General features: G+C 37.4%; 1 protein-coding gene across 13 annotated transcripts in view; it reads left to right on the top strand.

The window, feature by feature from the left end:
- NCOR1 (nuclear receptor corepressor 1) overlaps positions 1-12473 on the top strand; it is a 196214-nt gene that overhangs the window by 19729 nt on the left and 164012 nt on the right. Inside the window, exon 1 of one of the 13 annotated variants that reach the window (XM_045824330.1) lies at positions 9090-9110. The exons of the other annotated variants lie outside the window; for them this stretch is intronic. The gene's annotated coding sequence lies outside the window, so the exon portion shown is untranslated. Of the gene's footprint in view, positions 1-9089; positions 9111-12473 lie in introns of those variants that run through there. 13 annotated transcript variants of the gene reach the window in all.

Below are 12473 nucleotides of genomic sequence, written 5' to 3'. Positions count from 1 at the left end.
CTTGGAAAACTTTCATAAACTATTTGTGAACATTCATACAGGGAAATACTTTACAGCAGTGGAAAGAGAAAAATGGTTTTTGTGGACTCATGAGAATGATTGTTAAGATATATTGCTAAGTAGTAAAAGCAGGATATAGAACAGTATGTATCTTCTATGCTACCATTTATGTAGGGGAAGGAGACTTTCTTTTTTTTTTGATCAATTGTTTATTATTTAAAATGTTTTTTAAAATATATTTTATTGATTATGCTATTACAGTTGTCCCATTTTCCCCCTTCTCTCCCCTCCACCCTGTACCCCCTCTCCCACCCACGTTCCCCCCCTTTAGTTCATGTCCATGTGTCATACTTATGAGTTCTTTAGCTTCTGCATTTCCCGTACTATTCTTGCCCTCCCCCTATCTATTTTCAACCTACATTCTATGCTACTTATTCTCTATACCTTTTCCCCTTCTCTCCTCCTCCCACCCCCCTGCTGCTAGCCCTCCATGTACCCTCCATTTCTGTGGTTCTGTTCCTGTTCTAGTTGTTTACTTAGTTTATTTTGGTTTTGCTTTAGGTGTGGTTGTTAATAATTGTGAGTTTGCTGTCCTTTTACTATACATGTCTTTTCTTTATCTTCTTTTCTTAGGTAAGTCCCTTTAACATTTCATAAAATAAGGGCTTGGTGATGATGAACTCCTTTAACTTGACCTTATCTGAAAAGCACTTTATCTTCCCCTCCATTCTAAATGAGAGCTTTGCTGGATAGAGCAATCTGGGATGTAGGTCCTTGTCTTTCATGACTTGGAATACTTCTTTCCAGCCCCTTCTTGCCTGTAAGGTCTCTTTTGAGAAATCAGCTGACAGTCTGATGGGAAGTCCTTTGTAGGTGACTGTCCCCTTATCTCTTGCTGCTTCTAGGATTCTCTCCTTCGTTTTTACCTTGGCTAATGTAATTATGATGTGCCTTGGTGTGTTTCTTCTTGGGTCCAACTTCTTTGGGGCTCTCTGAGCTTCTTGGATTTCTTGGAAGACTGTTCCCTTTGCCGGATTGGGGAAGTTCTCCTTTATTATTTGTTCAAATACGTGCTCAGTTTGTTGCTTTTCCCCTTTCCATTCTGGTACCCCTATAATTTGGATGTTGGAACGTTTAAAGGTGTCCTGGATGCTCTTAAGCTTTTCCTCGATTTTTTGAATTCTTATTTCATCATGCTTTCCTGCTTGGTTGATTCTATCTTCCTTCTGGTCCACTGTATTGTTTTGAGACTCAGATTCCTTCCTTTCACTATTGGCTCTCCTCCGCGTATCTTCCTGCATCTCTTTTATGGTAACCTGCACCCTTTCATCTAAATTGCGCCCAAAATCAACCAATTCTGTGAGCTTTCTGATCACCAGTGTTTTGAACTGTGCATCTGATAGATTGGCTATTTCTTGGTCACTCAAAAGGATGAGTCCTGGGGGACTGATCTGTTCTGTTGGAAACATGTCTTATGTCTTTCCCTGTCTCTCCTTTTGTTTTTTTTTCTGGTCTGATCACTCTTGTTACGGTGGGGGGCGGAGCCTTAGGTGTTCACTGGGGCTGGGCACCCCAGTCGCTAGATTGTGACGTTATATGTGGGGGCGGGAGCGGGAGCGGGGACAGGTCGGGAGGGAACAATGGTGGTAGTTCCGTTCTCCTGGGCTCAGACCCTTCTCTGGGATCCTGGGCTGTGAGCTCTGCCCTGGTCCACAATCGCTGCCTCACTGGGTCCCCCCAGCCGCAGCTTGCATACTCAGGGTTCACCGCTGTGTTCTTGCGCCCCGGATGGCTGTCACGCCAAATTTTCCCCGACCTCCGTGTACCGCCGACCGTGCCGGCCCCGCACCCACCTGGCTCGTCGTCTCCTACCAGTCTGGATGTCCGGGTCTACTTCAACTTCTTGGCTGTCCGACTTCCATTCAGATAAATCCTCTGTCAGTTCTGAGTGTTACTCTATCTGTAAATTATTATTGTTCTAATCTTGGTTGTGCGAGGAGGTACGGTGCATCCACCTATTCCTCCATCTTACTGGAGGTCAATAATCAAGTTTTCTTTTTTTTTAAATCCTCACCTGAAGACATGCTCATTGATTTCATAGGGCAAGAAAGAAAGAGAGAGGGAGAGAAACCTGGGTGTGAGAGAGAAACATTGCCTCTTGTATGCACCCGGACTAGGAATCAGACCTAGGCATGTACCCTGACTGATCATTGAACCCACAACCTTTCGGTTTATGGGATGATGCTCCAACCAGGACTAAGTTTTGTTTTAAGGTTATATTGAATTTTGGTTCTCTAGAAAATTTTATATTCTAAACCTAGTTCATAAAGAATTTGTTGATTAAAATTGGAGAAAATTGGATTAAGTTGGCACACTGAATTTTTTTTAATTTGCTCTACTCCCAAATTCCTTAAAGTAATGGAAACAAAACTAAAACTTTACTAAATTATATAAATTATTAAGTGAATGTGAATTTTCATATATATACATACATATTTATATATAGTTATATGTAATTTTTATTATTCAGGGTATGGCAAAAGTAGGTTTAAAATTTGTATGAAAAATAATAAATAATAAATAATGATACAAGAATAAGCTCTGTTTTGTGTACTTATAACTGCAAACCTACTTTTTCCTCACCCTGTATATAAATAATTTCTGTTAGGAGTATATATGCACGTGTGTGCATGTACATAATATTTCTTATGGTAACTTCACATATTTTATATATAATTAACATAAGAATTATATCTCCTACACATTTTCCATTATATATAATAGTCTTCATATTTGTAGGGGATATAAAACCGGAATTTATTTATAAAAGATTGTGTATTTATTCATACATGTTTAAACTTAAGTCATCTTCAAAGTACTCTCCATTTGATGCAATACACCTATTGAGATGCTTTTACACTGCTCAAAACAGGTTTTGAACTCGTGGATTTTGATGCCTTTTAGTGCTTTTTTGTCTCTTTAGTGACTTTTAGTCTGTTTTGTTTCACTTCTTTGACATCAGGAAAATGTTTCCCTTTTAGGACTTTTTTCATCAGAGAAATAAAAAAAAGTCACTCAGGGTAAGATTGAATGGATAGGGAGGGTGGGGCACAGGGGTCATGCGCTGTTTTTGGTCAAGAAATGCTGAACACTCAGCACAGTGTGGGCAAGTGTACTAGTAAATCACCCATCATAAAATGGGCAAATGTGTTAAAAGAGTCTTGAAAAAAAAATTCACTGAAGCCAAACAGCCTCTCACAACAACGCCAGCTGGAACACTGATACAGATGGGTTACTAGAACACTCACCTAGTGGGGGGAGGCCTGTACTACAAGGACCTTCCCTCCAGAGGATAATTCCTTTTTTTTTTTTTTGGTTCCACCTCGTGTATGTAAAATATTCCCATATTAATTGCATACACACACTTTATTTCCCATCTTAAAACATAAAGATACATAATCATGTTTTAGGATGAGAATGCTCACTAGTATAAAGTTATCTGTTCTCCCTTTAGTCAGTCTGTGCATTCAATATTTATATGCTCTCATCCATAATTTTTTTATGGGGTCTGACAAGCTGACTCTCATATTCACGTGAAAGAGTAAAAGTGCTAAAAGAGCACTCTGAAGGCCGTGAAAAGTAGCAGCAACAACTAAGCACAGTGAGGGGAAACTTGTCCTATCAGATATAAAAGTTTCATAATGTTATATAGTAACTTAAAAAGTGTGGCATTGACATAGGAAGGGGCAGTCAAATTAGTGAATTTATAATCATGGGCATATGGAAATTTACTTTTTAATAAAGATGACTTTTCTTTTTCTTTATGAACTGTTTGAAACCCATAGAAACATGCATAGAGTAACATAATAAATGTCCATGCATCTACTTTCTGTGTTTAAGAAAATAGTATTTTATTGTACTTGATTCACCCTCTGTTTCAAGAAATAAAGTATTGGTTGGCCCTGACTAGTGTGGCTCAGTGGGTTAGGTGTCCCGAAATCCCAGAGGTCATAGGTTTGATTCTTGGTCAGGGCACATGCCTGGGTTGCAGGCCAGGTTCCCAGTTGGGGGCATGTGAGAGGCAACCAGTCCATGTTTCACACATCCATGTTTCTCTCTCCCTCCCTTCCCCCCTCTCTAAAAGTAAATAAATAAAACCTTAAAAAGTAAAGAAATGAAGTGTTGGCTTTGGCTGGGTATCTCAGTTGGTGAGAATGTTTTCCCAATACACCAAGGTTGGAGTTTGATCCTCAGTCAGAACACTTAAAAGAATCAACCAATGAATACATAAATAAGCGGGACAATGAATTCATGTCTCTCTCTTTTTCCCTTCTTCCCTCTCTCTCTCTCAAATCAGTAAATAAAAATTATAAAAAGAACTTAACTAAAAAATGAAAGTATTTAAGATTGTATCCCCTTCCTAGATCTTTTTCCTTCCTTAGTTGTAATTATTATCCTAAAGTAGATATATATCTGATATGTTTATACTTTTGTTATGTGCATATATAAAAATAGTTTTATTTTCTAGTATTACATGCTAGTATCACTGTGTAAATTGTTTTTCCTCAGTTTTAGTTTTTTTGAGGTTTACATGTTTTGAAGCATAGCTCTTGTTTTTTTTTTTCATTATAATTGCTGTGTAGTATTTTGTCATATGAATATACTATATTATGGAATTTAGGTTGTGTTCAAATTTGCCTTTTGCATTGCTGCAATAAGTATCCTTTTGTATGTAAGTATGTGAGTTTCTGTAGGGTACATAGTAAAATTGCTGGGTTGTAATAGGAATGGCATTTCAGAACAGTGTGGAAAGGCAGACATGTTCAGTAAGAGTTTGTTAAGATAATTACCTATCAAAATATAGGTAGACTTCTACTTCAGTATTTAGAAAAAATATTTAGGTGTTTAAGGAGCTAATATTAAAAATACAAAACTTTAAGAAGTGTAAGAGGAGAATGTAGAAGAATATTTTTTAAATGTGGGGTGGAGAAGGTCTACAGAAAGATGAAACAAGTTATGAATTCTGGAAGAAAGTATATTGAGTCCTTACCTGAGTTCCTCAGTAGGTTCTGTGACTTTAAGTGAAATGTATAAGGAAACCAATTTTACCATAGGCTAATTGAAATAAACAAGATTATGACATCTCATCAACATTATAACAGAATGATATTAAGTGGAAATGACTTAAATTGAGGACCTGCTGTATTTGTAACATAAAGATAGAAAAGGATTATATTTAGAACACAATGAGATATTTCAATTTCTGAATATACACCAGCAAAAATCCCTTCCATCACTCTTCCCCCCCGCCCCCCCAATTATCAGGCCTTGCCCCCTGACACCCTCTCTTTAGGCTTCTTGCTTTGCCCTGGGGCTTTTGTAGACCTTCAGAAAATGTTGTTATCTTCCAGGTCAGCTGGGTCATCTTTCAAGATTGACTCAAAAGTCATCTTAGAACTGGGACAGTTTTGAGAAGGAAATGGAGCATAATTAATTGCACTGGGACAGTAGTTTTAAGTTGGGTCTGTTTGAAGAAGTCGGGGCATCAAGTCATCCGGTCATCCTCGTTGAGATTGACCTTCTACGATCACCCCATCAGAAATGTCTCTCTTCCCCCTCCTCTCTGATTCTGTTTTAGTTATAGCACTTCATACTATTTCATGAATTTTGTTTTCTATGTCCTCTCACAATAAGATGACTTGGTCACCATTCTGTGCCAGTGTTTATAAAAGTGTTACAGTGTTTATACATAGTGGTATGTACCATTCAATAAATATTTGTGGAATATATGATGTTTCTGTTTTTGGTCTTAAAATCTTGTGAAGATGTGACAGACATGTGAAAAATTGAATCCTAATGGTATATACAAATTATATATTTGTAAAACCAAATGTTCTTATATAGACTTTTTGTGGCATACTCTAAATAAAATTTCCCTTTAACTAAACTTTTTAAGAGACAATTTTCTAAGCTCATATACTGTGTGTTTAGGACAATTCCTTGAGAAACAGCCTCAGGCACTCATCTTTGGGTATCTCTGTATTGAATAATCAAATGAATTTCTAGAAGTGGAATTGCTGTTGTAGAGGATATGCATATTTTCAAGGCTTACGGTGTCTATTGCCATTATTTAGAAAGTAATTTGTACTCATTTTATACACCAGTAGTGTGTAAAAGAGTGCCTTTTTACCAAACTCTCAATAACAGTAGACATTATTAATATTTCTCAATTTGGGGAGTGATTTTATTGTACTTTTCTGTGATTATTTATAGGGTTGACTTCATTAATTTTATTTCCCTTGTTAATCCCATATTCTTGTGTGTGTTTTATGTATTTGTTGTGATAATTTTTTCTTATTTATTTGTAAGAAAAAATGTATCTACATATATGCGTATTTGCTGTATCAAAATTTTGCTATTGCACTTTTTCTGTTTTGTGGTTTGCCACTTAAAGTTGTCTTTGCTGTACAGAAAAAAAAGTATATATTTAATAAATCAAAGATACCAACCTTATATGTGTTTTTGGGTTATACGTAAAATGTTCTTCTCTGTCCCTCGTTTATATGTGTATTGGGTTGGCCAAAAAGTTCTTTCAGTTTTAAGATAAAAATAAAAGACATTTTTTCATTTTCACCAATAACTTTATTTAACAGTACAGCCACTGTTTTGTTCTGCCCTTTGCTATCTTTCAGGCAACTTCATAATTCCATCTTTCCTAAGCTTTTAAACTTTTTGAGGAAAGAACTGTTCCAGGTACCTTTTGCAGTCTTCCAGAGAATCGAAGCTTTCCATTGAGAGAATTTTGTAAATACTGAAATCAATGGAAATCTAAAGGTGCAATGTCTGGTGAACAGAGCAGAGGAATCAGAACTTCCCAGCCAAGCTGTAACAGTTTTTGCCTGGTTGTCAAAGAAACATGTGGTCTTGCATTAACCTAATGGAAGAATTTGAGTTTTCTTTTGCCTAATTCCAGACACTTTTCATTGAGTGCTGTTTTCAGTTGGTGTGTTTGGGAGGAGTACTTGTTGGAATTAATTGTTTGGTTTTCTGGAAGGAGCTCATAATAGAGGACTCCCTTCCAATCCCATCATATACACAACATCATCTTTGGATGAAGACCCTTCTTTGGTGTGGTTGGTAGTGGTTCATTTTGCTTGCCCCTTAATTTGTTCTGTTCTGCATTATAGTGAATGGCAACTTAAGTATCCACTTTTCATTGCCTGTCACAATTTGTTTTTAAAAATCACCATTTTTATTACATTTCAGTAGAGAATTGCATGCAGAAATGCCATCAAGAAGGTGTTTGTTTTGGTTTTTTTTTTTGGCTTAGCTTATGTGGAACCCAAATATCAAAGTGATTAACATAATCAAACTGGTACAAATGATTTTCAATGCTTGATTCAGGTATTTTGAGTTTATTGGCTGTCTCCCATGTGTTATAAAGTTGATTGGTCTCAGTTAATGTTTAAATTTGATGACTGTCAACTTCAGCTGATCTACCCAATTGTGGAACATCATTCAGCAAGAAATCTCCAGCACAAATCACTTTTGACACATTCGATCAATCATACACAGCACCTACTCTATACATAGCACAAATCTTTTTTGCATTTCAGTTGCATTTTTACCTTTCTTGAAATAATAAAGCATAATATGCCAAAAATGTTGCATATTTTCTTCCATTTTCAATATTAAAATGGCTATACATGTACTCACCAATTTTGATAAGTTTTTTTAAATACGTGTTGATACAATAGCTGTGACAATACAATGTAACAACTGTCACAATACAATGTAACGAAATTGTTTCAGATGAAGTGGAAGACAAGTGAGGGCTACTAGAGCCATCTTACAGAAAAAATCCAAAAGAATTTTTTGGTCAATTCAGTGGTTCTGTTAGGCCTTTTTTCAAAGTACTGCAGATGTTACCTGGTCTTTTAAAGGACTTCAGATTGGAAATCACTTTGGGGATATTAATGTCCTTAATTTTCTTGTCTTATTTTAAGGGTCAGGAAACAAAGAGAAGAAAAGCAAATGGTAATTTCTGTTCTTTGAGCTTTCCAGGGAAAGGTTTAGGACAGAACCAAAATTATTGGACATAGAAACTCTTAACACTTTAATTCAGCAAAAAGATGTCTTTGCTTATAAGACAATGTTATTTACCTCTTAAGATTAAAGAAAAAATGCTGCTAATTAAACCATAAACTGCCATTGATTGTAGGATGCATGTTGACTTCAGAGTTTTTAAGATATGAACATGGGGATATTATTATGTTATATATTCACTTAGACTGCAGCACAATAATTTTTAAGTCTTGTGGTTGCTTTGTATAGTTTTGTTTGTTTTAGCTTGCTAATTTTTAAAAAGCAGCTTTATTGAGATTAATTTGTGTACCATACAGTTCATCCAATTACAATGTTTAATACAATGGTTTTTAGTATATTCAGAGATATGTAGAAACATTACTATAGTAGATTTTAAAACATTCTCACCACTTCAGAGAGGAACCCTATTATTTAGCCTTAAAAAGCAAGGTAATTTTGATATATGGATAAACCTTGAAGACATGCCCAGTGAAATAATCTAGTCACAGAGAGACAAATACTGTATGATTCCACTTACATGAGGAATAGCCAGATTTATAGAGGCAGAGAGTAGAATGGTGGTTGCCAGTGGGAAGGAGAGCAGGGAGTTAGTTTTTAGAGTTTCCATTGGGGAAGATGGAAAAGTTCCAGAAATAGATGCTGGTGATAGTTGCACAACAATATGAATGTACATAATGCTACAGAAATGTGCACTAAAAATGGCTAAAGTGGTAAATTTTGTTGTGTGTATTTCACCACAATAAAAAAAATAAAAGAAACCCCAGACCCTTTAGCTATCACCTGCTATTCATTCCTTCATCTCCATCCTACCACTCCTAAGCAGCCACTGATCTACTTTCTATCACTATAGATTTGACTATTCTGGACTTTCATATGGAAAGCATACAAAATGAGTACATTTATGGTCAACTTTTTTTTATGTTTTCCTTTCATAGATTTTTATTTATGAAGATCCAAAAGACAGCTGTAGCAATTATCAATTATTAGTTTAAAATTAAAAATTAGTAAGTATTTTTCAAAGTTTGGTGCTTTCTTTCTTTTTAAAAAATATTTTATTGATTATGCTATTACAGCTGTCCCAATACCCCCCTCCATCCCCCTCCACCCTGCATACCCTCCCCCACCCACATTTCCCCACTCTAGTTCATGTCCATGTGTCATAAGTTCTTTACCTTCTACATTTCCCATACTATTCTTGCCCTCCCCCTGTCTATTTTCTCCCTGCCATCTATGCTACTTATTCTCCATACCTTTTCCCCCTCTCTTCTCACACCCCCCTGTTGCTAACCCTCCATGTGTTCTCCATTTCTGTGGATCTCTTTCTGTTCTACTTGTTTGCTTGATTTTTTTTTTTAAGGTGTGGTTGTTAGTAATTGTGAGTTTGCTGTCATTTTACTATACATGTTTTTTATCTTCTTTTTCTTAGATAAGTGCCTTTAACATTTCATATAATAAGGGCTTGGTGATGGTTGAACTCCTTTAACTTGACCTTATCTGAGAAGCACTTTATTTGCCCTTCCATTCTAAATGAAAGCTTTGCTGGATAGAGTAATCTTGGGTATAGGTCCTTACCTTTCATGAGCTGGAATACTTCCTTCCAGTCCCTTCTTGCCTGCAAGGTCTCTTTTGAGAAGTCAGCTGACAGTCTGATGGGAACTCTTTTGTAGGTGACTGTCTCCTTATCTCTTGCTGCTTCTAGGATTCTCTCCTTCATTTTAATCTTGGCTAATGTAATTATGATGTGCCTTGGTGTGTTCCTCCTTGGGTCCAACTTCTTTGGGACTCTGAGCTTCCTGGACTTCCTGGAAGTCTATTTCCTTTGCCAGATTGGGGAAGTTCTCCTTTGTTATTTGTTCAAATAACTTTTCCACTTGTTGCTCTTCTTCTTCCCCTTCTGGTACCCCTATAATTTTGATGTTGGAACATTCAAAGATGTCCTGGAGGTTCCTAAGCCTCTCCTCATTTTTTTGAATTCTTGTTTCTTCATTCTTTCCTGTGTGGTTGTTTTTTTCTTCCTTCTGGTTCACTCCATTGATTTGAGACCCAGCTTTCATTCCATCACTATTGGTTCCCTGTGCATTTTTCTACATTTCACTTAGTGTAGCCTTCATTTTTTCATCTAATTTGCGACCAAAATCAACCAATTCTGTGAGCATCCTGATCACCAGTGCTTTGAACTGTTCATCTGATAGGTTGGCTATCTTTCAGTCGCTTAAAAGTACTGGTTGTGAGGCTTTCATTTGTCCTTCTGTTTGAGCCATTTCTCTGTCTCTCTTTTTTTTTGGGTCTGGTCAGACCTGTTATGTAGGAGGGGTGGAGCCTTAGGTGTTCACCGGGGCTGGTCATCCCAGTTGCAGTGTTGTGATGCTGTATGTGAGGACAGGGTCCGAGAGTGAACAATGGAGCTTGCTTGGCTCTCTGTGGACTTCAGTCCCTTCCACTGCTTCCCCTAAGCAAACTGGACCTTTCTGGTGCTGATTCCCATGTGCGTGGGCTTGTGCATCCTGTCAGTGTTTCCAACAACCTCTCTTATGAGGCTGGGAGTCTTTCCCTGCGCCTCAATTCCCACCGGTGTTTTCAATCAGTACGCCAAGGCCCTATTTCCCAGTGCTGGGATTCTGGGTTGTGCGCAGTGGTTTGCTTCACAATCACTGCCTCGCTGGGTCTGCTGGTTGCCACCCCTTGGCTGGGGTTTGCCAGCCGCCACTTGCACACCCAGTGTCTGCCCTGCGGTCTTACGTGCCCGGTCCCAATGCTCTTTGTGCCGATAGACCTCTCTCCACCTGGCTTCCCGACTCCACCTCTCCTACCGGTCTGGATGAACATGTCTATTTTAATTCCTTGGTTGTTCGACTTCCATACAGTTAAATTTTCTTCAAGTTCTGGTTGTCACTCTGTTTCTAAATTGATGTTGTCCTTATCTTGGTTGTGCGAGGAGGCACAGTGTGTCTACCTATGCCTCCATCTTGGCCAGAAGTCAGCTTCTTTTTTTTTTTTTTTTAAACTTAGCATAATGTTTTCAGGATTCATCCCAGTTATAGCAGGTGATGGAAATGACACTTGGGCTGTTTGCAGGGTTATTTTGGGACTTAAGTTGAGATCTTACAATTCTAAGAAATAAAAATTCTTCTTATATTTAGTAAATGAGGACTTGCTGTAAGACTGTGTAGGCAGTTGAACACATATCCAAGGACTAGGAAAGAAGTACAGCAGCTTCTTGTGGGGGCTGACCCTGGAATGAAGAGTGAGGAGCCCTGGCAACTGCTGCAGTGTCTCGGGTTTGCAAGTTCTCTTGGCTCCACTTCTCTGTGCATGTCTACTCTAGTCTGTCTAGATTGGCATTCTTGCTTCCTCTGTAACTTCTGTGGCACATGGTTTGGTTTATTTTGATTCTTACTTTGCAACTTGGTTCTTTGTAGCCGATGTTCTTAATTTCATATTCCTGAAGAGGGAACTGATTGGTACATCCCTGATCCAGTAGAGTAGTTCACTTGTACAAACTTGGTGTCAAAATCAAATAAAATAAAAAAGTTTAGGGCAGGTTCTCTAGAAGGAGTGTGCATATATGTACTTGGGTGTCACTGGCCTGTGTAAGACCCTTATGCTACTCAACCTAAAGATTAACCTAATTCTCTAGGCTGGTGGTCATTAAACATTTTGGTCTCAAGACTCATTTATACTGTTAAAAATTTAGAACTCCAGGAGCTTTTGTTTTATGTGGGTTTTATATTTTTGATATGTAACATATTAGACATTAAAATGGGGGAAATTTTATTTTTTTTAAGATTTTATTTATTTATTTCTAGAGAGAGGAGAAGGGAGGGAGAAAGAGAGGGAGAGAAACATCAATGTGTGGTTGCCTCTCGAGCGCCCCTGCTGGGGACCTGGCCTGTAACGCAGGCATGTGCCTTGACTAGGAATTGAACCAGCGGCCCTTCAGTTTTCCATTTGGCATTCAGTCCACTGAGCCACACCATCCAGGGTGAAAATGGGGGAAATTTTAAAGATATTTATTCATTTAGAAATAATAGAAACCAACTATTTTCCAAAATTAAAAAAAAACACAAAATTTGTTGAGAAGAGTTGCATTGTTAGCACACCTCCTTAATATCTAGCTTAAGAGAAAATAGCTTGATTCTCATATCTGCTTCTGCGTTGTCTTGCAATGTGTTGTTTTGAATGAAGTTTATAAAGAAAAACTCACCTCACACAGATATATTTTTGGAAGAGGTAGGAGTATTTTCAAAGCTTTTTAAGATAATTGTGGATATTCTTTGATACCACATCTAAATCAGATAAGTACTTTTTCAAAAGTTAGTTGCTGTGTAGAATCTGAAACCATATCAATGAATCTTTCATATTCTGTC

The sequence above is a fragment of the Phyllostomus hastatus genome, unplaced genomic scaffold (assembly GCF_019186645.2).
Source record: "Phyllostomus hastatus isolate PE091 unplaced genomic scaffold, TTU_PhHast_1.1 phas_scaffold_55, whole genome shotgun sequence".
In the NCBI taxonomy this organism is placed as follows: Eukaryota; Metazoa; Chordata; class Mammalia; order Chiroptera; family Phyllostomidae; genus Phyllostomus; species Phyllostomus hastatus.
Note: the sequence above shows the minus strand (reverse complement) of the source record. Positions and strands in the feature narration are given on the sequence as shown.